The sequence below is a fragment of the Corvus moneduloides genome, chromosome 4 (assembly GCF_009650955.1).
Source record: "Corvus moneduloides isolate bCorMon1 chromosome 4, bCorMon1.pri, whole genome shotgun sequence".
Taxonomy (NCBI): Eukaryota; Metazoa; Chordata; class Aves; order Passeriformes; family Corvidae; genus Corvus; species Corvus moneduloides.
In genome coordinates, this window is record NC_045479.1 from 71,488,602 (window position 1) to 71,515,216 (window position 26,615).

Sequence of the window (26,615 nt, forward strand, 5' to 3'; positions counted from 1 at the left end):
GGTCCTGATTTTTATATAAAGCTTTGTGTCACACCTTCTGGGAGCTTTCTGTAACATAGAAGTTGCCTCGTAAATGTGTTTGAGGTACTTCTCCCACCACTGCAAACATCATATAATGGAACTACAGGAACTTCAAAGGAAGTGGCTGCTCAGGGCAAAGCTGAAAACATTTATTGTCACCCAGACACGTTTTTATCAACTTGCTCAGGCACAGTCACTTGTGATACACCTTCCCCAGACGTGCCTTCAAAGAGAAGCGAAGCTGCTTCCCCTCAACACTAAGCTCCAGAGAAAGTAATTTCCTGGTCAAGCCCAGCTCGTGCCAAAATATGCCTTGGACGAGCTATAGTGCCAAGCAGTGCCAAGACCTGCAGCTCACAGCAAGGACTGATTTTAACAAGCACAGCTTCCTGCTTTTCAAAGGGGCTTATCTGAACTCCTCTTCTTCCAAATGTGCTGGATATTTCTAAGATTTGTCATATAATTCCTTCCCTCAGTACATGTACCCATGTCCCTCCACTGGCCTCAGCTGGTACCCAGGAATTAACTCTCTCCTTAGCTCCATCAGTTACCAAAAAAACCCAGCCTTCCACTTCTTTCCAGGTCCAACATTTGTGTCACATTATTTCCACTTCAAGCATCATTTAAAATCAGCAATGGTCACTGGTCTTCACTGGGAATACTCAAGACTCTGAAGTCAATCCCCTATGTCTAATTATGAAGTCAGGAAATCCCATTTTTTAAAAGACCTATCAAATTTTGATAATTATTTTATTGTTGTTCTTTCAGCTCACAGAGGAATTTCAGAAGTAACTGTTATTAAAAATAAAGGCCTCGGTGCACAAGATCCTAATTTCATGTGGATTACTGATAGGCATAAAGCACTTTGCTAGATAAGGACCTATCAGGAGATCTCCAGTTCTTCTAGAAATTCCAGTGCAGCTCAGTATGAAACACAGCTCTGCTGAAACAGGGGAACTCACGTGTCCTGCTGCCATTCACACTCTCCCAATTCTGCACCAACTCCACCTCTGTTTGCAGCCATCCCACTGCACAAATCCTGCACCAGAGCAGGGTCCAAGCCTGGATTAAAGATAAAGACAGGGCAATGGGTCCCAATACTGACATCACTTACAGGTTAGTTAAACACATATTTGGTAATTGTTGAAAATCAGTACAGGGATGATCAGTTAGAGTAAGTTCGTTATTGCTATGTCTGATCTTCTCTTTATCCTCTTTGCCTGCATCTCCCAAAACCACCTGCTTTTTGGAAATTATTTTTTTCCACAGCATTGACCAGTGGCCTTTATTCTGCCAGGTATTTTTTCACTACAAAGACTAAATAATCACAACTACTTCTAAAATTTCATTTGCAGCAACATTACCAGGTAAATTCCAGAGAAAGCTTATCCTACTCTGAGTAGGAGGTTGGACTGGAGACCTCATGAAGTCCCTTCCAACTTAAATTATTCTGTGATCCCATGATGTGAGTATCATGTTATAAAAATCCATGCAGGCTTGTTCATGTTTTTTGAGTCTCGTGGAGAAAAAAACAAAATAAAACAAAACCCATCTCCGCTGCCAAAAGGTAGGGAATTGGGTGGCAGCAAAAAAAAAAAAAAAGGACCTACCAACTTTCACTTCTACTGGTAATGCTTCAAACTTGTCTATACTTCTCCAAAATTATTTTCATCCTGGGATTCGAAAATTCCCTACGCCCGACTTCCATTTCGTAACACCATGCTCACATGTCTATAAGCAAATTCACTCTGGCACAGTCAGTGATACCTTATTTATTTCCCTGTGAGTTCCTCTTTGGAAAAAGCAAGGATATGGAGCAACCAGACGAGTACGACTGAAGAAAGGTCACCAAAAGAGACAGTATGTCCTCATTTACTATCCACAGTTGAGGGTCTGAGGGAAAATTTGACTGTGTACTTCCACCCAACCATGCTGCCCTCAGGACATCGTTCTATTCCCCAGAGTTTGAGGGCAGACTTTGGGTCAGCCCTAATTCTGTTCTCACCCAACTTCAGCTCAGCCTCCCTTGAGCCTCCCCCAGCCCACGCACGTACACGTAACACGTTAAAGGTCACAGCATTGCACACGTGAACAAATCTGCTTTATGTCTTCTAAAACCTTGAGAACTTAATCCTTTGACAACCAGTCCCCTTTCACGTCTTCCTCTGCAAGAAATGACATGGATCTGGAGCTCTGGGGCTAAATTTTAGTCGAGCCCAGGGATTTCACTCCCAGTACAGCGAGCGTGCATTGGCCATCGCATCCCGAACTCTCCACCAGTGCTTTGGTAGGTGTTGGCTGCTCTCCATGGCAAGTAAAGGTTAAGGTTACAGAAGGTCTCTCCCAGGTTTCAACATGCAAGCAGCCAAGAACGAAGATTTAGGACTTGGTGTGCAAGTGAAAAGGAAAGGATCATCAGCAGAATTTAGGGGACAAAGGTACTGCGCTCTGCAAGAAGGATGAAATTTCACTCTGGAAAGACTGACAACAAAATGCATTTTGTGTAATCTCTTTCCTTTGCAGAGTCAGTGTAATCCAGATTATTCTACAGCTATAACAGGACCTTTGAGCAGTATTCCACACGAGAAACTTCCAACTGGGCTCAGGTAGGAGCTTCAAATTTAAAAATTGTCAATACATTTGTCAGCCAAACTGTGGAAGTCAAATGCATGAGTAACTACAAGATTATACAAATTCCCCATACTAAAAGCCCCCTGGATGCTCTTTTCATCATAAAAAAGGATTAGTAGCATATAAACAATTTATGTAAGCAGACTTGAACGATTTTATTATGATGTGCTATTTAGCATTTGCAGAGGCTCCAATTATAAAACTTTTACTTAATTTTCCACAAGTCACCCAGTGAAATAGCATGTTTTGATTTACTTAACAGCAAGAACTCTTGGTACGAGACTGTTTTACTAAATGTGGTCATGCAGCCCTATCATCACATTGCTGCTGGATGCAAGTTCTGTACAGAAAAAGGAAATTTTGCTCACTGAACATTAAGCAATTGTTCAATCTCACCCAGCTCTGAAGAAGCTCATACAGTGACCGCAGTGATACTGAAGATCTGTCTCTCAAAACAATCCAGCCATGTTTGGATCACAAGTGATACTGAATAAACAGCTTAATGCTATCTCAAAAGAAAAGGCGAACTTCTGGACCATGAAGCAGGAGAAAGGAACTCTGATACAATACAGCACAGTCAACTCTCAAATATGCCTGATAACAGGAAGCTGGAGTAACCTAGTTAATGAAAAACCATCAATAACAATACTATTCTTTGCAAAGGCAGCTCCTGGCATCTTTGGGCGGTTTTATTGCCTTGGCCATGGCATTTCCGAGAGGCACAGATCCAGCCTGGATCCCAGAGCTACGTGGCCCTGTCACTCTAACGCAGCACCTGAGCCTCGAGGGCTTGCACGCAGCAGTTGGTGTCTTTGCACAAAGCCTGCACCACCAGAGTCCAGAGTCAACACGGCTGCTCTGGTGTTTGGCCACCCCAAGGTCTGCACACAAGACATCACCGACCTGACTGCGCACCCCAGAGCGTTCCAGCTCTAACAGCAGAGAACTATGGGCATCCTGGGGGCTGGGGTTGTTCCTGCAGTCCATCAGCTTTAGATCTTCTTCAGAGAGACAAGCAAGAAGCCACCTTCATCCTTGGGAGAGCGATGTCCTCCCCAGAGTGCAGGTCCCAGCACACAGCTCCATCAGGACAAAATATGTAACCACACGTGCCCCAGGCAAACTGCAGCCCCAAAACAACCAAAGCACTCATGCCCATTCTCCTGAAGGGGCAACACAGGTGGAATTTACACCAATTTCCATTTTTTCCATGACCAACAACTTGCACAACACGAGCAGCAAATCCCAGGCTGTTGACAAAGGTGGACTATACAACAACACAGTGATACTCTGGAGGGTGGAAAGTCAGTAAACAAAACAAAAATAAAATGCAGATGGTATGTAGCTAAAACAAACTGTATGGTTCGCTGCATACCTAGCAGGCCAAGAAGGAAGGGAAATTCCTTCTCAGCGTTTATGTGAACAATGAGTTTCCCTGAAAACTCCAGGAGGTCGTTCCCAGCATCTCCACTGGCACCATTACTAGGAAAAGCAAATGCTGGAAAGGTTGTTTCAGTTCATTACTGACCTCAGCTGAAGTCTGAGGACCAGTGAACTCCAGTGTGAATCAATGTGACCTCTTGCTTCAGAGTGTTATTGTTGTTACAGCGTGTACAGCACACAGTGCTGCTTTTTAAAGAAAATACAGCCGTGGCTGTGCCACCACACTCAAATCCACATTCCAGCAGTCACATAGGTCTGATCAAACCCTGTTCCATGTGCTGCTGCCCAGTCCCATGCTTAGGATACAGCCAAATTCTCCTCCATTTTAAGACAAATCATGAAAACAACGTAACGGGTGACTGTAGGTAAGGGGTAAACCCTTGAAAGGAGCAACCCAGATATTCCACATAAAATCAGCAAGATCTGTAGCCATCCTTATCAGACTTGTGTATAAAATCCACATTTTGGGCTATGTCTGTCTCTCTATTTGTTAGCAAGCTTTGGACAACTGAGCATGGAAATACAAATGAATGGGCCTCTGAAATTCTTCAGTAAAATATGCTCAAAAATCCATCAAGATACCCTTTAAATCTTCTCCAAGCAGTAAGATGGCACCAATGTATCTGATGGCTATTTTCAAAAGAACTGCGGCTCCTCTGCTGCATTGTTTCTATTGCATGAAAATGTCAGAAATGGTTGAAATGTGAAAAATAGGAAAGCCTCATCAATTCAGACCAAACCGCAAACCACTTTGTAAGATCATGGAATTCTACAAGTGAAGAGACAAATGAACAAACATGCACACCAATAAAACTGCACAAGAAGAAACATGCCAGCTTCTATTTATTTTCATTTGCTCTGTTCTGCAGATTAGGAAAAAAAGGGCTGTAGCAGTGAAGTGTTGCTGAAGCTGGAGGTAAATTTTGGAAGTTTTCGTTAGAGAATGCAAAATCATTTTCTTTTTCAACATGGCTTCAATTCAAGGCAGGGATGTGAATGGAAAAAGTTACGAAAGCGTTTCAGAACCTCAAAATAAGGAAGACTGGAACAAGCACAAAGTCATCTATGGATAATGCTCTACAAATATGAATTCCTACGCTCAGTTTTTTTGGTCACATATTGATGTGTGCTGTGGTTAAGCAGAGGGTTGAAAGAAAGGACAAAGAAGAGGCAGGTTCTTCAGTTGCCATGTAGGTGCAAACTCATTGCAAAGTTTTGGTTCTAAAAGCCAGTTAAAAACACTGGCACAAATTATTATGGAAGTTTCCATCTCTTGTTTTCATAGGGGCTTAGAATCACTGAAGAATTTCTGAACCTGTGAACAACTCCATCTATTACCCTCATTTTACTGACAACAGGAACACCAAGTCCGTGTCCCAGGCATGACCCAGCAAGCCAGGGAGTGGAAAACTCTGCTCCTCTCATGTCCATTTTTCAGCATAAATGAGGAAAACCTTTCCTCCCTTAACAACTTGGGAATCAATGGCAAAAATACAAATATGTTAAAACCAATTCATTGATTTACCACTTTAAACCCCAGCTGAAATAGAGCAAGAAGAAACAGTATCACCTTGCTTACCTCCTGTACACTGCATTTCTACTTAGTCAGCTTCTTACATGCAGTAAATGTATGTTAGCACATTCACAGCTTTTGAGCAAAGAGGCTGAAATCCAAACTTCCAATAGCTGAGTTATTTTTTAAGTCTGGAGAAATACATATTAAAAAGAATTTTTAAAGAACTACATGCAGTTAATCATTGAACACAACTGCCACAACAGCAAATCCATTTGTGAGAATTTTGTTATCTTGGCTTGGTCACTGAAGGTGTCAGGATGGAAGGGACTTCAAGATCATCTAGTTCCAACCTCCCTGCCATGTATTACTGCACAATTTTAATTTAAATAAAATCTTATTTAGCTGATGGTAATGACTACCCTTCATGTAAACTCTTCTTGCTCCTCAACAAACCTAATTTTAGGCTCTAATCAGCTTGCAACTCAACAGAAGCAATCAGAGTACTAGCATGAGCTGCTACAGGAATAGAGTTTAACCATCAATTGTAACTTATCGTGTCTTCTTTGTCAAACCTTTACCGTCACTTGGAAGAGCTCCTGACTGTAGCAATTCTTGATTCTTACAGATTATACTGAGACAACAACAATAATGGATTCATTCAGTTTCCTTCATATAAGGAAAGAGAATGATTAAGGTTGGAAAAGCCCTCTAAGATCATTAAGTCAACCATTAACCCAGCACTGCCAGGTCCACCAGTAAACCATGTCCCTAAGCACCACATCTACCAGTAGGTATTATTAATCCTAATTTTCCAGATAGGAAACTGCAACACAGAAGAATGCAATCACATGCCCAAGATCTCAGGCAGAGAACTCTAATTTTAACCTTTAACTTAAGGGTCCTGATGTACATTTTCCCTGCTCAATACAGTTGGCTGCTGTTCTTCCAACTCCTTGGACTGACAAACACAGATTTCACCGAGCACTTCAGAAAATCTACATTTTCAGAGACAAACTGACCTGTACTGCAACCGTGAAAATTAACGCAAACATCAGAAGCCACGCTTACACATATCATTAAGCACTTGGCAATATTTTTTTAAAACGAGGGCACATAACCAGAGGGTCCTTCTCTTTTTGAACTTGTCGTCTTGCCCTTTCCCATACAGCCACCACTTCCCCTCGCACACACGCTCACAATCATCATGTTTGTTGGTGCTACACAAGCAAGAAGACCCAAGACTTTCCAGGATTAATGTTCAGGGAAATGTTTCATGTGAAGAACACAGAAATACACCCAGTAATATATCTGGAATAGCTCCAGAAGTGGCTATCTGAGGTAATATTAGCAGAATTGAAAGGATTTCCGTTTGTCCTTCCTTCCTTCCCCCATTAAAAAACCTTGCAAAGGCGTTAAGGAGCACAAAATTACCCGGCGATATTTAAGAGGCTTTTCTGCCAGTGCTGCTTCAGCCACCAGCCAAACCAAACTTTTCTTTGGTCGTTAACATACCTCTGGTCTCATAACTCTAACAACCTGCACTTGCAGCCAGGGACCAGGAACACTTCCCTTGCCTCGGGAGAGCGATCCTCTAGGAATTTAAACGCTGCCAGTCCCGCGTTTTCAGTTCGAAGCGAATTCACAAGAAAGTATCAGGAAGTTCTACACTTCTGAAACGACTTTCTAAAAATATCCTACCCCGCCAGAGCAAACAGCAACGAGAACTTGCTCATCAGTTTACAGTAATGTATTTTCCCTAACACGAAAGTGCTGGCAACACCAACAGCACAGAGAGATGTTCACCGTGGTAGATGTGGATGAATAAAACAAAAACCCACTACAGACTAAATTTTGGCTGTTGATGTCTGCTGGAAGCTGCTTTGCAACCTCCAGTGGAGAGAGCTGGGATTTCCACCTGTAAAACATGGATCTGAGTCTAAACCCTCCCGTTTCTTTACTCAAAAAAGCCATAAAACTTACTGGAAAAGGAGCTCGCTGAGATTGACAGAATATGCCCAGGCAGCTGTATCCACATATTTAAAGCAGTTAAAATAACAGATAATCATAAAGATATAAATAACTTTTCTGGTAAAATTAAAGCACTATTAAAAGGAAAGAGACACACGAAGAATTACCTCTGCTCTTGCTGACAGACAAGCAGTCAGAACAAGACAGGCTGCACGCTTCGAGCCGCTAATAAAAAGAGGAGCAAGCGAATGAACAGCTTTCGGATGAATCCAAATAGTTTTTGTTTCTCTGCTGCAGTTTCACCACTCCCACAGGGTAATTTCTACGTTTGCTTTATAACGAAAGCACAGTACAGGTCAGAATAAGAAAGGGAGGAGACCAAAAAACTCCGCTTTATTAGTCAAAGTTTGTCATTCTTGCTGTCTTCTTTTCAAATGGGGGGAAAGCAGGGCTGGTGTGACCAAAGGGGATTTAGAGGGGGTGTTCTGCTTATGCTTAATAAACCAGAAGCTGGGCTCGTCTGCATTTTACATGATCTGATTTGTAAAAGCAGGAAGTAAGAAAACCTTTCAAGTACATGATTTATGGAAAGATTATCACATGACTAAAAAGCACAGAACAAGAAGGACCAAATTCGGCTTTCACTTACAGAAATGTGGGTCTGTTCTAACTCTGTCGCCTTTGGCAGATTTATCACGTTCAAAACGAGATAAAATATTTGGTCTCTGTGAGAACATAAAGCCATTCTAAAATCAGATTTCAAACAGCATAATTGTTTCAGGTCTGCTCGGTGAGGAACTTCTGTCTGCACAAAAACCACATGAACTATTCGGAGGGTATTTTCAAATATATTTCTGCCATCTCTACCACTCTGCCTCCAAATAATCCAACTCATACTGGTGTGCTACACACTCTTGCACACCCCATGAATGTTTCAAAATCTACTCGAAAATATTAAAAGGCAGGACAGCCCACAAGTGCACTGGAAATTCTCTCTTGCATTTCATAAAGGAAGTTAAAGGGTTCACTCACTTTATTATCTGGGGACAAAATATTAGGATGATTTTATGATGTAGCATCCAGCAAGGTATGGAAATTTTTGTACCAATGACAATTAAGAAACAGTAACGATCTGGTTTTTTGCTCTGCTGCCAGCAATTAAGTCTACATTTCCACGAAAAGCTGGTAAATTATACAAGCTACAAACCCCTTTCTTTTCCTCTATCTCACACACGGATTTCTATACTAAAAGGGGAAAGTGTTAGAGGTGAAAGAATAAGTAAAGAGGAATGTTTACCAGGATGCCACTTGAGTGCTGAGGAAAAACAGAGAGTAACAAAGGGCTAAGAACTAAAAGCAAACACTGTGAGACAGTGAAACAGAGCTCTCCCAGCAGAGGCATTTTTTTTCAGTGATGGCCTCACAGCTCTGCTGTCCCCTGAGCAGCTCACTCAGATGGCAAAAGGTTAAAAGCACTGAGGAAAACCTGAATCATCTGACCCAAAAGTGGAAAAAAAGGAGAGAGAAAAAAGACACTGTGGTACGAGCTCAGTTTTAATGCGATGCCCTCTTTTAAATACTGAAGGACTCTACTCCCTTTTGACAAACAATTGGTGAAACACAGACTTTATGTGTGCAGACAACAAAACCATAATGGCAATTCATCTTCTTAGGGGTCAGAAACCTCAACTCTATTTCACACACTGTAGCAACAAAATATGAATCAACTGGGTGAATTTTATACATGGGGTTAGTGATACAGTCCAGTGTTTCAGTACAATGTGATTTTATTGCTGTGTTTAAAAATGACACACAGATTCACTGAAGACAGATTTTTCTGTGCTGTCTGAAGAGACATGGCACATGTCTCATGTAAAGAGCTGAGCAATAATGTAGGTGGTTGAAAATACAACTGGTACTCCCTAAAGTGTTTTTTCATAGTCTTTAAACACCAGATCCTCAGGTATTTTCCTGTACATCACAACAGCCAGATCTGTCTCCAGCATGTGGGGCAGCAACCCCAAGAAAGATTCCAAACAAGATAGGAAGATTTCCTTTTTTTGAAGTAACTGTTTATCATCCTGTCCAGGAAGTGGTTCTTTTTCAGAAATCCTGAATAAAAATGAGTGCTGATGATAAACCTGTCTTCTCTGGAGTCACTCCAGCACCCCTAACCATCTGCAGTGAATAGGATACAGCACTCATGTACACAAAACACCTTCTGGGAGACTCTACACCCATACAACAGTGACTAGATTACTGGTGTGGATCAAGATTGGGTTTATCTTACTCAGCTACAGGTGCCAAAAAATTACAGGCTTACTTTAAACTACATCCTTGAGCAGCTGTCAGAGAGAGGCAACTGCCGGTGGTGAATCTTGTTAAATTCCTTAGAAATAAAAATTTACATGAGCATCAGAGAGAGAAACAGCTTTGCAGGTCAGCATGACAGGGAAGCAGACTTCTGAATTCCCTCAGGCAAAAGATACTTTCTCCAATTGGAACATAGAGTTTCCCAAAAAGAAATCTTAGCATGACAAAATCTCAAACCTGTTGCTCTCAGCTTCTTGCTAATTAACTCAGAAATTACTGGCAGATTGGAGATGAAGGAAGGTAATGGAATCACAAACTCACAGAGATGGAACAAGTCAGGAACTAGACAGAAAAGGAGTAAAAAAAGTACAGAACACCTTTTAAACACTGTGTTTCACAAAACTTTGCCAGAATTAAACTAGAGAAAAAAAAACAAAACCAAAAAAGTGACAGGATTGCTGCTGGAATCCTGAATTCCACTCTTCTACAATCATCATCTTATAAATCAAAACCTTTTAGAAAAGATAATGAAGATCTGAATGATCTAAACCCAATAAATTTCAAAAACATGACGTTCTTCATTGAGAGTGAAGACAACTCTGTGCTGGTTTGAGTTATACAAGAATTAGAACCATCCAGGGACCTACAAAGGATTGTGAATATCATGTATCTGATGCTGCCAACCCATCTTTGTATCACAAGTAAGTAATGGCAGAAATCTTTCAACTGCTACATTTGAATTCCATCACTCATTTCCTCTGGGTCCCCACCAAAAACTGCGGAAAAAAAAGCAAGTTTCAAAAATTCCTTCTAGATTGATAGCACACAGGAATAGGAAAAATAAATGCATGCCTGTCTACCAGTTCATTCAACACAGGAGGGATTAGTCACTTTTCTGAGCACAATATTAGGATGTTTGTTGACTCGGCCAGTCAAAGAGCAGCACTTCAGAATGGAGCCATCGAACTCATTTCCTGGTGAAAAAGTCAGAATCCAATGAGAGATTTCTCAGAGTGAGGGTTAAACACCGGAACAGAGGAGAAGAAACTGGGACTTGGAAAGTGCCTGTGGCTCGAGGTTTAATGGTCATGTAGTTCCTTCCGAGGAAAGGGAGGGTTCCTGCATGACACAGCCAGCAAACCATGCGGGAGTCACATCCTGCTGCAGGGTGGCAGCTCCAGACACTTGACCTGGGAGGACAGCTTTATGCACACAAATGTTGGCATAAGGAATGCAAAGCGTGGGGAAAGGCATTCATTTCAGGAAGGCATTAGGAGAATATTGCTCTTGCTGTGAGAGTTGTGTCTGGAAGCCCAACACGGCTCCCAAGGGATGAGCAGAGTGGGGTTTTGCCACCTTTTCAATCCCAGGGACACTGCTCATCCTCGTATCCCTGGGGCTGTCCAGGAGGAAGGCAGAGCTGAGCAGCATCACCCAGGATGAGCACACTCACACGAACCCTCTCTCAGGCCCTGGATGACTCCCACAGGAGCAATGAACTAAAGGGAACCTGTGTCCACTCTCCATGCTGAGGATGATTCCCTGCCCCTCCTGGGCACCCAGGCAAACCTGAGCTGCCACACTGCCCCATCACCTCTGTCCACCCTGTCCCCCCTGGCACTCAAAGGGACACTGCAAACTAAATCAGCTTCAGAAGCCTTTTCTGTGCACAGTAATAATACTGGTCTAATTTATACATCCATTAGACTGTCTTCAAACGAATCCGAGGACAGGTTTGACTCATTTAGCAAAATCTGACTCACGCTTCTTGGGTATGGAAAAAAACAGTTTGCAGAGTTGACTCCTGCAGGCTCTGAACTCCTGAATCTCAGTGTAGTTTTACTTAACAACAGCCACATTATGAGACCTCAATTTCCCAGTGCACCTTGAGCACTGGAGCAGAGTACAGGGAGAACACAGAAAGCACAAAGGGAGTTAAAAGAGTCACTGTTTGCTAAGGCAGGAGCTCATGGCACACACACTTTTTTGGGGAAGAAGATGAATATATTTTTTTTACAAGAGGCATGTTTCATTTCAGTAGATACTTTTCAAACCCAAAGCCAGACTAAGAAATCAAGTCAATATCCGATGTTTGCTTAACCAGCTTAGCCTCTGAATACAAAGGCCACACTTTCCTACTACGAAAGTTTTCTAAGATTAAACCTCCTTTGATTTCTGAGGAACTACTTATGTGTTGTGTCCCTGGATGGGATCCTATGAAGTTAACACTCCATGTACACAAGAACCACCAAACCTATTCAAACTGATCACACAACAGGAGAGTTTTCCTATTCATTTTGGTTTTACTGTTGCTCTTGGTTATCATCTGGGTTCTCCTCCAATGGGATTTACACACTCACCTTTCACACAGCGACTGTACAAATACCGGAGCTCCAACAGCCAACAACAAAATCCAAACATATTAAGTCTTTTGTACTTTCAAATATATCCTTCCCTGGTGGATGGCATTTCATTTAAGAGAGGCTCAGCAAAATTGTACAGATGATTATTTATGTCTGTGTAAACATCAGATCCATTCTAAGGAATACTCAAAGGCCACAACAACATGAGCTGTTTCGGAGAATCCAGGTCACATTCATGTTTCCTCTGAAAGCAGCAACAACTTAAGCAAAGACCAGTTTTACTTGACATTATTTTCAGAGAACTGCTAATTTGTGATTCACTGTAAACTCAGAGGCTCAAAATGCTTCATAATCTAAAGAACCTTCCATTGAGGCAGATTCATTTATTGAAGAGAACCAAGAGAGAAAATACACTCACGATCAGCCTGATCTGTCTCAAGTGCTGGATGGATGTTCTGCTGTGCCAATGGGTTTGCGGGGTTTTACAGCAGATGCTGAAGAAGTCCAGAAAATGCCAACATCATTCAACATTCAACTTCGGGAATGCAAGTTGGCTTCCTCCCAGCACTTCCATGACCCAAAGGCCAGAGTCCCATGACTCCTGACAGAGCACCAGGCATGGCTGTGCAGATGGAGTGCAGCCACACACTGTCCTCCAGACCCAAAGGCTTCTGCTGCTTCTCCCAGGTTGTGTTTCCCCACTGATTGCTCTTACTCTGCCCTACCAAAAGAGGTGGGAGGAAGATCCAGGTCCTACATGGTGTGGATTTCCATTCTAAGAAAGAACAGTGGCCAGCAGTTTGATCAGAAATAGTTGTCATGCAAGAGTTGTGGATGGGGAGTGTAAGGTCGCTGCCAGCCAACTCACCTACCTGAATGTGTCATGCATCAGGCAATCCCTCTACCAGCTAAACAACATCCTTCCAAGAGGATTTTCTTCCATAGAAACACCTCCTCTCTTCTCCCAGAATCATCTCTAGTAATTATTAAAATTAGTCAACCATTTCCCAAAGTCACAAGCTGCAGTCTAAAACCAGAGCTGCCCAAAAACCTCCCAAACACAACAAATTTGCACTGCAAAGCACCGATTGCGTGGAAATGTGCTGATTTCACCAAAAAGCTCTATAAAAGGCAACAAGATTGGCCGGCAGGCCAGTCTGTCCAGCTTCCTGCCAGGCTGCCTGCCAGCCCCAGGGTGGGTACTCCCAGCTCCCTAATTCAAAAAATATACATCAGCCATGAGAAGGCTTCCAAGGGATGCGGATTTTGCTTCCTGTAGTTCTCTGATTAAAATAAATGTTGCACAGGTATGTGTGTGTCAGGAAGGCAGGGATAGCTCTGCTACACACGGTAAGAATGGCTTCTCAACAACAGAAAAATTTAAGAAAAATTGTATTTTGAAAGACAGATGCCATTGCTAACAGCACAGGAGGGAAAGGATGAGACATCCCTGCATAAATCTGTGAGTGGGAAGACAATGGCAAAGAAATCCAAACAGCAAGACGATAAATCAGAGGTGGGGAATCCCTGTCTTATCCCTTCTGCAGCGTGCATGCAGCTATTGTATTTAATTAAAATAAATTACAGCTCGCTTGTGTACAGCCTGCAGGGCTTTTAACACCCCTGAACGGAAGCACAGGGATGAGCAGCCATCCTTCAGGAGTTCACTCTCCGTGTCTCCAGACGCAGAATGCAGATGCTCTGTCACAGCACAGTCGCAGCAAGGCTGACGGATCAAGGCAGAACAAAAAGCCCAAAGAGTTCTGCTTTTATACCATCCACTTCCTCAGCTCCGTCCCTGGGATCCTTGCCAGGATGCTGGTAATGTTTTAATGGAGAATGCAAAGCTGCCCAGCAGTGTGGCAGCTGCTTCTGAGCACACAGATTTCACTGGAGAGGGGTTTCTTCTAATGGCAGTGATTGAACTCCATAAACTAAATTTCTAGAACACTTGGCTGAGCAGGATCGATGCATTTTCCTGGTTAGCCACTGCATCCACACCCTCTAATTCCTGCTTGAATTCACTTCACGTATTTGCAGCAGCAGCAGCAGCACCTGAGGTCAAGAATGTCTCCCTGCACTGAGGTTCACACTCACTCTGCCCCAGTTTGGCACAGGAACATCAGTCCTGCACCTCTGAGGACCAGGAGGTAAGGAGAAGCACAGGTGCTGAAGCGCTGTGCCACACACCCAAGGATGCTGCAGAGAACACTGATACCCTGGCAGTGCTTTTGGGAGATGCAAACTGAGTTTCCAGCATCACCCAGGACAGCCACCCACACACGATGCTCCAGGCTCTGGCTGATTTCTGTGGAAGATCAGCCTGTGAAGGTCTCTTACACCAGGATGTTGGGAAACTCCAGGCTGCTGATTACAATGAGGAAGGAAACACCTCTTGGCAGACCATGGCCCTAAGAGAATTAGAGACACTATGTACCCAACAGGGCTCTGGATTTGGAGCTGCTCAGTGGATGCTCAGACATCAGGAAGGACCAGTTAAATCCTGCCATGAGCAGCTGCAGAATATCAGTCAACCCATAGCATTTAGAAAAAAAAAAGAAAAAGAAATTTCCATTTATTCTTGTCTTTAGGAGGGCATAAGTGAGGAGGAAATGGATTTAAAGTAAGCTTAGAGAAGTCCATGATAATACTAACTCAAGATTTTGAAGTGCTTTGCCATCAGCAAGTGAAACACACAGATCTCTGAGAGGAGAAACGAAGCAGGAAAATGCAAAGCAGCTTGTCCAAGCTTATGCAACAGATGAGAAGCACAAACAACACACAGATCTCCAGGCTCCATCTCTGTGTCCTACCATTCTTTCATTTTAAAAACCTAAATCCATTTTGCACTCCAACACTCCAACAAGGTCTTCCACATACATTTAAGTGTTAATTCTGGTCTGCGTAGATTTTTTTTTTTTCCTTGATGTGGTATCTCACCCATTATCTCCTCCTCTCTACACATACTATATAAAAGGATTTAGTATTTCAGAACCAAGGAAACAGGAAAAAAAAGAAAGTCCTAAATTTTTATCTAAAGGCAAATTCTTTTTCATATGGGCACAGTGAATTGAACTAGCACTCCTTCATCTTATGACGAGAGAAAACATTGCTTGGAAACTATGAAAATTGAAATTGCTAAGATGCTACTAAATAGATATATTTATGATGCCTCTATTTCCTGCATTAATGTAATGTATAATGCATTTTAAGTATTCTCTGTTCAGATGCAGATTTACTTCACTGCAGGCAGAGATGAGGCAATTACCCAAAACACTGACAAACCATCCTTTAGCCCCATGAAGTGCAGTGGGTAACACAGATCACTCCAGCACACAGCTCATGTGGCACAAGGACTACCCCTACAAAAGGCACATAAAAGGTTCTCAGTGACCACTGGTGGTGCCAGGGTTTTCTGTGTGAAGCCACCTCACCACAGAGGCAAGGCACAAAAAGGAAATCTAAGAACTCATCTTAGCAAGCTCCTCACTTTTTGCAGAGCACACATTAAACCCACAGGTACTTTCACATCTGACATAAATTAAAAGCCCTCTTTCAAAACCAAGTTGTGTTTTTATGTTTCTAAGTCTTCTAGAAGACAGCACTGTCAAATGGAGAGTTTCTCTTTGAATACCCACTGCCTGTGTGAATGGCTACTCCCCTCACTTCCAACAACACTGACCTCTTCAGGGTTTGTCTCCCTTACTGCCATCCAAGCCTGTGGACCTTCTCAGAAAAAAAGGGACACCTGAAGAGGGAAATAGCTTCCTCTTTACCCTTGCTGTCTGTAATTTTCTTTTCATACCCTCCTTCTCATTCAGAATAAAGGGGAATATGCTCCAAGACACCAACTTGCTCACAGATGAGCCAGGAGTGAGCTCCTCCTGAGGTCAGATATTGGGCTTTTACTGCTAAAGAGTACTGCTAAAATATTAATATTTATTGTTGTGCCTGAGATCTGAAGCAGTCCTGGTGCCCTCACTTCACAAGTGACAAACACGACTGACAAAGCCACTCTGTGGAAGGTACATGAGTTAGCAGAACGCTCCCTCAGCCAATAAAGGGCTTCTTATCATCTGGCCCTTTCTTAAGACCAGCCTCACACAACCAACCAACCATTTGAACAGGGCTATGACAGAAAACACTTCTACCAACCCTAGATGTGTCTGTGTGCATGGTACTACCAGTTTTTCTGTAAGACATAAACTGGAGTGAATACACTGACATGACACAACATATTCTTGCCTAGATCCTGCAGGGCAGATGGAATTTTGGAGTCCATCTTTTAAATGCAGAGGTTGTTCTCTATCGTGACTGTAACAGAAGTTATTTTGGATCATTTTAAAGGACATCTTTGAAAAAACTAAGGTTTATGCCTTGCAGTAAAAGCACCTGATTAAAATGCACAGCTTAAATGGAATTATCTCTGTTTGGCAGGTGAGGCCTGTAGGAATACAAGGTTCCCTTTTCCAAAACAAATGTAAGAGATTTAATCTAATTTAATACATTAATCTGCTCTAAACCTTGGGGTAACTGCAAAGCTTTACTTCCTGTTCTGAGGTAGGAAAGAGAATCAAGAATCCCAGATCCTAAAGCCTGATTATTTTAAGGAAATGCTCATGTGAAGAACTAACCCCAGAACTTACTGCTTCCCTCAGCATGAAACCTGAAGGACGATTCAAGCATCATAAAAAGGCTTGGATTTGAAAGGACTTTAAAGATCATCTCATTCCAACCTCCTGCCATGGGCTGGGACACGTTCCACTATCCCAGTTTGCTCCAAGCCCTGTCCAACCTGGCCTGGAACACTTCCAGACAGAGCAGCCACAGCTTCTCTGGGCAATCCTAGAGGTTGTAACCATATCTGATGTTCAACTTGGAAAACATCACAGGAAGAAAACAGCAGAAATGCACAAAGATACAAATTTTAAAATCAAGGGATGCCATTTCTCCTTGAATCCCTCTCTAACCTGCTCGTTTTTCACCTGGAACTCCAGATGTGCAGAGTTTTCACCAAAAACCCATCTCCTTTTTTCTTTGCTCGCATCATGTTCTAGATGAGCTACTTACTACACAGAACTCCTCATGGGCTCTTGGTTGAATTCCTTCCCTGCCTGCCCCCAGTAACTAAAGACCAATTTAAACAGCCTTTTCCAGGTGTCAGAAAGCCACAAGGGGTTACATAATGCATGACCACCCTCCAGAGATTGACAGATCAGGTATGAGAAGTCAACCACCCTCACACGCCTGGTAATTTATTAAATCAACCTCTACCCCAAGGACTGCACCATCCCCACCCTCATGTGCAAAGGGATGAGGAAATTAAGGAAGTCTTGGGTAATTTCATTGGTACTTTCATATGAATTTTGAGACAGACCTTTTCTAAAATGAGAAGTTGCATCACACCATGACAAATCTTTTATTCTGCATCTGGATCAGCATTTCTCAGTGTAATTTAGCACCTCTTAACAGAAAACTCATTGTGAATCCGCAAGGGATGAGCAGGGAGCACTGGACAAGTGAAGTTCACCAGAACAAATGTTGGCAAAATCATTATCACTTCCAGCACTGACCACATGTATTGCAGGGAAAAAAGTGACCAGGTTAAGGACTTTTCCATTTCTGTCTATGATCTCTCAGGGAATGTGCTAAGGAAACAATTGTCCTACTGAATCATTTCAAGAATTTTACAGCAAAGAGGATTTATTACCATAAAATAGGTCTTGGAAGCAAAGATACTTGAGGAGACTCATTAGCTATTAAATCATCGTGGAAAACATGATGCTGAAGGAATTGCAGATGCCTGACACATGTTCTACCACTTTTTTTTTTTTTTTAATATTGAGCATCTATAAAAAGCAGCTCTGCAGAATTACTTAGAACTTTTCCAACAGAAAAAATTTAAAAAGAGAGACATGGGTATAAATTAAAATGGCATTCATATAAGTAAAAAAAAAAATTACAACTATAACACCCTGCAAACACTGTTGGAAAAACTGGAGTCACCAATAATTTCAAAACCTATGCATTAAGAATATACTTCTCGCTTAGTAAACAAGCTGAGACACATTCTGCAGAGTTATAGAAATTTTAGAGTTGAGTCAACAATACATAGAAAACCTCACATCATCTTATAATGAGTCCACTTGTTAGCTGGTGTGAAACCAGATTCAGAATCACCTTAGGTTTTGTTATTACAATTGCAATGTAGATGTTGTTATCACACAGAACATGCTCTGTTCAAGACAGCTGGAAGCATCTCTCTTTAAAATTTGCCATTGTCTACTACAAGTGAATCAAAGAGATGGTCTATCAGGCTTGCTATGCAAAATACCACTGAAGAACATGCTGCTCTCTTGACCAAAATGGAAAAACTCTTGTGCTAAACCTTCCACTAGACCAGGCTGCTCCAAACCATGGAGCCACATCAAACCATGAACACTTACGGTACTCAAGTAAATGTTTTAAGTATATTCCAAAATACTCAGCCAATATACAGCAGCCTTAAAGTAAGGTCCAAGCTTTTCTTACACCAGCTGGTATTACAAACAATACTAACAAGTTTTGGAGGCCAAAATCTCTTTCCAGCCCTTCTTTCCTTCCAACCTCTCTTCTCTACATCCCTGGACCACCACAGCTGCAACAGCAATAATTAAGACACAACCCAACCTTGAATTCCTTTGTGCCTTGACACAGTGATGACAAAGGGAGAGAGAAGATCCACCTCGTGCCACTCACCCTGAGCCATGTGGCTCCAAACCAGGGAACCCAGGCAGTTCCACAAACTGCACTGACGGTCCAGGAAATGAGGAAAACTAATGGCCTTTTTAATTAAATGGATGTCTTATAGAACAGCTGACCAATAGTCTTATAAAATAGGAAAACAAGTATTCCTTTTGACTTACATTTTGTGTCATCCTGGTTCACTTGTGCAACTCAGCCACCGCTTCTTTTTCTGCAACACAACAAAGAAAACAAATTCTGTTTAAAAAAAAAAAGTATTTGCTTGAACTGACATTTCTCATCACATTGTTAAGTAATGCTTCAAGTTTACTGCTTGCTTTTAGTCAACACTGGAAAATATTTCCATCCTTCTTGTCTCTCTGATTTTGATTGCCAGAGTATTCCTGTTACATGAAACTGCTCTATAAAAATGAACCTTGGAGACTGCCAGGTGACTTGAGCATAACACTGAAGAACTAGAAATAAATTCCAAGACCTACTGCAGAGTTGACCAAAGAAATTCCTCGCATCCACAGAGAAAGTGAATAAACATTTTTAAAAATCATCTAATTGCTCAAAAATATCTTTTTAGATATGTCTTCTTAGATCTGTGAGTGTTCCTTGTTGGCCTCCAGCACCTAACTGAGAGAGGTGATGACCTGCCCTTGGTGTGGGATCATACCTGGGCAGCCCTGTGTTTCAGGCACTCTAAGTAACTTCTGCAGGAATTGAATATTGAAAGGGTTGTCCCTTATGTCCTGCTGTGTGCTTTGGATTCAAATACGTAGAAAAGGAGAAAGTATATCCATACCTTACTGGGAACTGAAGCAAAAGAAAAGCAAGCAACCAGAAAAACAAACAGAAAAATCTACTAAGCAGAGTTATGAGAGTATTGTCCTGAAAAAGAATGCTCTGATGCTACATTCTCTATTTAACCACATAATTAGTAAACTTCCAGAAGAAGTAGCAAAAAAAATTCCTCATTCCCTTACTAGGCTAAGTAGCGACCTGGAAGAACTTCTCAAACCTCCATGAAGAAAAACTGGTATGCTCCAGATAATGGAATAACTAAATAACTGGGGACAGAGTGGAAAATGAAGCACAGAGACATCTCATCGCTCAAGGTCAGGGCTGCTCTTGCTCTGCTGAAAATGGTAATTTGCAAGGAAAAAAAAGAAAAAAAAGAGTATTAAAAAAAAAAAAAAAAGAGAGAGATGGAAGGAGGAGGACACCAGCCAGAAAGAATCCTGACTCTGGCTATGGTTTGCAGCCAGGAAGGGATAACAAAGCAACAAGTAAATGCCGGCGTGGATTTGTCCAACAGCTTCCCTTCCCCTTCCAACAAGTTGGAAAGCCCCAGGATGCAGGAACAGTGCAGTGATCACCAGAGTCACCTGAGCATGGCGTTTTTCATGCCATGTCATTCTCCCAAATCAATAAAGGATCAGGGATTTGGATAGAAAGACACATCCAAAGAATAAACTTAACTGCTCACAAGTGATCACCCAAGTCTTAAGACATGGCATCCAACCTTCAGCACCAGCAGAACCCCAAAACATTCAGAAAGAAGCTGAGTATCTCATTAATTCATCAGACAACTACGCAGGAGAAGTGTTTTCTTAATCCTAAATTCTAAAATCACAACATGAAATAAATACATGTATCATTAGGGGGTATGAAATCATCAAACTCCTTTATAAGGGGCAGAGTTAAACTTCAAGCTATTTAATTTAGCAGAACAATACAGCTTTATGAAGTGTGTTTCTCACTAATGACCTGGACACTATTTTTGTTATTTCAGCCTCTAAAATGCACAGCCAATATTTGTGGCTTTTTAAAAAAATGGCATTTCTTTCTCAAAATGTTGTTGTGCAGGAAAAAAAAAACAATCAAGAAAAAAATTACACTCGGAATACAATCAAATATACAAAGGAAAACCACACAAGTACAGATTTCATCATACTCCTCCAGATTTTAAATAGATCAACATATTTTGGAGATGGGTGTGATTTTACACGAGCTGTGCCCCTTTAAAATTGGCAACTACATTTAATTCAGTGCTGCCTTATTCCAAGTCCCAAACTCCAGTTGAAAATAGATCTCACAATGGAATCCTACAGCTGAATATACTCTGGGAGAAAATTAATACTTTAATTTATTCCAAATTCATTTGCATGACAGTATATCATTAGTATATACAAAAAAAAAATGTATTATACCAACAGAGGAAAAATTCTGTGCAAACAGTGAAAGAAACTCACATCCCACCAGTGAGATGAGCTTGGAACTTAAAGCACAAAGCTGTTTTATTTCTCTGAGAAACAAACACACAAAAAAAAAAAAAAACCAGAAAGAGCTGTTAATAGTCCAGATTGTCATTTTTTAAAATACCATGTGACCTTAAAAAAAACCTATGAAGCTAAAATGATTTCTTGCATGCCAGGTATCTCCTAAATAGCTAAAAAGAGCCACATGGACAATCAAGTGCAGACTAAAAATAACTGATGTAACACAGCTCACGTACAAAGCAAAGTTTTCCTACCTCACTGATTAATAAGCTGAAGAGGAAAGAAAACTCTCACTTTGTAATTCCATCAACCTTGTCGTCCTGGAAACAATCCCTCTAACAAGAGAAGTCTTTAACTGCCAAAACATCTTCTGCTACTACTTTTCAGTTTTTTTCTTCCCTCACTTCCCTCTCTGCAGTGCTCTCAGTGTTTGATAAGCAGCCAGTACCAAACCTATCCCATCAAATGGCACAGAAATTGGATCTCCTGCTCTTAAAAGGAAATATGTAATTCCATTTGAGTATGCAGCACTTAGGGAACCCCAGGTGTGCACAAAGGCTATGGAACGGACCCTGTAATTTTGTTGTTGCTGTTGTTGTTAAAATATCTTACTAACTGAACCTTTCATTTTAGGAAATGGCCTCAAGTTGTGCCAGGGGAGGTTCAGATTAGATATTAGAAAGAATTTGTTCATGGAAAGGGTGGTCAAGCACTGGAACAGGCTGCCCAAGGCAGTGGTGGAGACACCATCCCTGGAAATGTTAAAAAAAAATATGGATAGAGCACTTGAGGACATGGTTTTGGTGGTGAACATGACGGTGCTGGTAAGTTGATGGTTGGATTTAAGTGACCTTTAAAGGTCTTCTCCAACCCAAACAACTCCATGATTCCATATAAATCAGCAAACCTACAGGGTGAACTCAGCCTTCCTTATTCACATGCCCAAGTACCTGGGGCAAGAATCCTTTCTCGACACTCAGTAGCTCTGTGGGAGTGCAACAAGGTCATAAACCACAAAAAAAAATTATCTTTTTTGGGTTTTATGGTTACTGTAAGTGTTTGGAAGGGAACAGAGCTTTCAAACCCAGGTCTTGGCAATTTGCGCCACATTGCTGCCCACAAACAAATTAAAAAAAACACTTCCATGTCCCAGTCCTGGAAACACTTGTGCCCTCCCTTTCTTAGTTTAGAATAGTTTTTGAAACAGGTCTGTGCTTTTACTAGAAATCTGAATTTTAACCTTTATATGAAATAAAAACTGGTTTTAGAAACCAGATTTGTCTAGGAAACACCAGGTTTGTTTTAGACCACAACTTCACTCTGCACATCTCTCCATACATTGCTCTTTTTGCCACACAGCCTGTTTGGGCACATACAGCAATTTGGCCTTACCTAAATCAGTCCAATCCACTGCAACAAATATACTTATTTAAACACCTGTAAATTCCTAATTTCTAAACTAACAGTGTTCAGAAAAATTTGGCATCTGAGTCTCTCAGTCAGCCTGCCTATACACACTGCCCACACCTGTTTTCTGGTAAAATGCCAGAGTCTGCACCGGTCTCAGATGGGAAAAATCACAATACACTGTCTTCAAATGAGACCTGTTAATTACCAAAATTATTCCCACAGCAAGTCCAAAGGGATTTTAGTTCCTTCAGAAGATCCATGATTTAACACAGTTACGCTCAGCAGTTTTACTCAGTGTAGTATCTCTGATTTATTATCTTCACTCTGGTAAGGAGACCTGCATTATCCCTTGACTTCCTCCAGTTTCCAGTGTATTTACAAGGTTTTTTACATGTTACTTGTCAATGCTGGTTATCCATCTTTCTGTCCCTTAGATTTTTATACAAACCCTATCTAACTGTTGTCCAGAGAGGCTGTGGCTGCCCCTGGATCCCTGGAGGTATCCAAGGCCAGGCTGGGTTGGGCTTGGAGCAACCTGAGATAGTGGAAGGCATCCCAGCCCATGGTAAGGAGGTGGATCAACATGGTCTTTAAAGTCTTTTCCAACCTAAACCATTCTGTGCTTCTAATGAGCTTTTACATTGATTTTAAATTGTATCCTTGTATTTACTTTTCAAATGACTTAAATTTAATATATCAACATGACACACACAACTTTGTTTTCCCTTTTCTCTTGCGATTTTATTCTAGACACTGTTAACCTTCGCCTCTGTATTTCTTTAAGTATTTTCTGGAGAGACCACAGATTCATGAAATGTTTGGGGTAGGAAGGGACGTTCAAGATCCTCTACCTCCTACCCCTGCCATGGGCAGGGACACTTTCCACTAGACGAGGACCTTCCCCTAGACCAGGTTATATGTTTAGCTGGCAAAATTAGCTGCAATGCCAATTAATCAGGATCTGGAGTAGCTACCAATAAACTACCACTAAGAGATCCAAAATCTCAACCTCACAGTCTTGAGCTGCCTCTGCAAAATGCCTCAGTCGGGGATTAAAATTTCTCATCTCCTCCACTACGGATCCAGTTCCCTCGGCAGCATTTTACTGCACAGGCTCAATAAACATTCCATGTGTCATCAAGCAGGCAGTGAACATCCACACAAGTCTGTCTTAAGACGTCAAAAAATCCAGGGATTTTCAGCATCCCATCCCTCACACCATGCATGAGAAAATTCAACGGCAGAGACAGAGAGGAGGAAGGTATTTGGAAACTTGGTACATATGAGCACATTAAGATTATGAAAACTGTGGTGCCTTACAGTAGCAGCACTGTTGCACATGTTACAAACATCGAATTTTGTCAAACTATTTCCAGTAAATGCATTTTTTTTTTCCCCACCTCAGCACTAGAAATTCCCAACGCATAGTATAAATCATTATATTCTGCACTTTCTAGCTCAAAAGAGGACCACGTTTTACCAGCCAGCCTTTAGGAGTGTTTAGACCCTCCCTCTCTGGTACAGAAGCACACTAATCTCAGGCTGGAAAAACATTTCTTATGCTGATTTTTTCCTTCTTATTTCAGGCAAAAATTCCAAACCATAGCGAAGCTTTTGCCTTCTGCTGCTGCTGAATACCAGTTGCTGCAAAAGTAAAACAGAAAAAGGCTGAAGTTATTTTAAAACAGCTACTTTTCTCTATTTAAGTGTTTAGTTTTCAGAAGTTGAGTATGTTATGGGTGGGAAATTAATGCCCAAAGTAATGCAACCACCAACACCCTTGAGTAGGGAAGGGGCAACAACTGAAGGAAAAAAACTTGCAGGATAATGTAAAAACATAATATGGAGGATAGAACAGCATTGTTAACTGGGGAATAAAACCCATAAAACAAACAGAACAAAACAACACCCTCTGACGATTCATTTTAGACTCAGGCAGTATTACTACAAAATACCTAATAAAGGTGACACAAAGAACTTCTAAACCGTTTATTAATTACTTGAGGCTGTTTTTCATTTTACTGCTTCACTGCAATTTCCATTAGCATGTGAAATGGTATCATTTTTTTCCAGAGAGATATTTCCAGTGAAGTCAGCACGGATTCAACAAGGCCAGGACCACCATATAAATAGAAATCAGAAAATAGTATTTCCATAAGAAACCGCTCAGATTTATTGGATTAACAGGCACTTACAAGTGACTCACGCTGACACAGCCTATAGTAATCCAATCTATGTGAGATAAGAATAAATTCAAAGGAAACCTTAAATTTAGAAAATCACCTCTGTGGCTGCTCACATAGTTGGCTTTATTACATGAAATCACATTAAGTGTTCTCTCCAAATGGGAGGACAAATAAATTAAAAGCTGAATTCTAGCAATTTTTTATTCCGTGAGTGCAGCATGCCCTTAACAGCAGCAGCTGCCACACCGATCATAATTAGAGCGGGATAAGAGAGTCCTGTGTGGAAGTGCCTTGTGGAACACAGCAGCTTTCCTGTCCTACAATCCCACAGGAATATGCTGGGCTAAAAGGAGTGGGAAGAAGAAAAGCTAGCAAGCCACCTCACCACCCTTGTCTCAGAAGAATTAAGGTAGATTGTTACATCCGCAGTGGCAACCACCATTTCCCTGCTGTACACTGGTTTTGGTTTCCATCTGGGATTTCTTGGGGAACTCTGACTTATCTCTGGGGGATGTTATCATGAACTAAATCCTAACAAACACTGAGGTGCTCTGGCTCAGCACACTGAAACATCAATGCTTTCCTGAAACCCTGAAGGATGCATTCACAGCTCTCACACCTCCTCTAAAACATGGCAGCAAGCAGGGAGCTGGGATGGAGCTTTATTTCTATAAATACTCCTCTGCGGCAATAAAAGAATTTTTACCTCTTGATATTGCCATGAATAGCAACAGTCTGAAAAAATGTATTATTAAGTATTACAGAGTCATAGAATGGCTTGGGTTGGAAGGGACTTTAAAGATTATCTAGTTCAGACCCCCTGCCATGGGCAGGGACACCTTCCACTATCCCAGGTTGCTCCAAGCCCTGTCCAACCTGGCCTTGGACACTTCCAGGGATCCAGGGGCAGCCACAGCTTCTCTGGGCACCCTGTGCCAGGGCCTCACCACCCTCACAGGGAAGAATTTCTTCCTAATATCCCATCTAAACCTGCCCTCTTTTCATATGAAAAGGAAAAAGCCAGCGTAAGGAAAGGTGACACTGGCTAGAGCAAGGGGTCATGCACTGAGGACCTGGACTTTTATCTTTATCACCAATTACTGTTAAGACAGAATTAAATACCACCTGTGTGTAAAGGTATTTGAAAGCCACGTATCTTCTGCCATCCATAAAGCAAAGACACTTCACTGTGTGCAGGGCTGTAAATCACTGAGTACACAAATTAAAACTCATTTTTAAGAACCAGCTGCACACTACTGAGGCCAACAAAATCTTATCAAATGCAGATTTCAAGGCTAAAGTAACTTATTTAGAGAACTGCTGTGCTGCTCTCACCTGTAGTACCCAGTTAAGTTAGATCAAGGACAACAGCACACACCAACTACACCATAAGCATGAGGCTTTTAATTTTTTATGCGCACTCTCCTTCAGGCATACACACCCACTCTCAGCAAATTCCCATTAATGGCCATTCTACAATCCTGAAAAGCAGTATGTTATAGCCTTGAGCTAACTAAATTAGAGTGAGCTATGCTGAAGCTGCAATCAGAGTGAAAACCTGAAGTATGACTTTCACCACAATAAAGATACTCCCTCAGAGAGCCACTTCACAGTGTAATATTTTCAAAAAACCTCACCATAGCCTGCACCTCCTGCGAACTTGGTCATGACACCCTGGGGCCTTGGCCAAGGACACTCAGAATAAAGATCAAAAATTAACCAGCAGTCAAAAAATGTTGATTATACACAAGAT

General features: G+C 41.6%; 1 long non-coding RNA gene across 1 annotated transcript in view; it reads right to left on the bottom strand.

Moving 5' to 3' along the window:
- Nucleotides 1-423: 423 nt before the first annotated feature.
- Nucleotides 424-26,615, bottom strand: part of LOC116443372 — a 76,920-nt gene continuing 50,728 nt past the window's right edge. Inside the window, exons 4-5 of the long non-coding RNA XR_004239844.1 lie at nucleotides 19,161-19,210; nucleotides 424-1,083 (exon numbers count right to left, since the gene is read on the bottom strand). This is a non-coding gene — a long non-coding RNA (uncharacterized LOC116443372). The remainder of the gene's footprint in view (nucleotides 1,084-19,160; nucleotides 19,211-26,615) is intronic.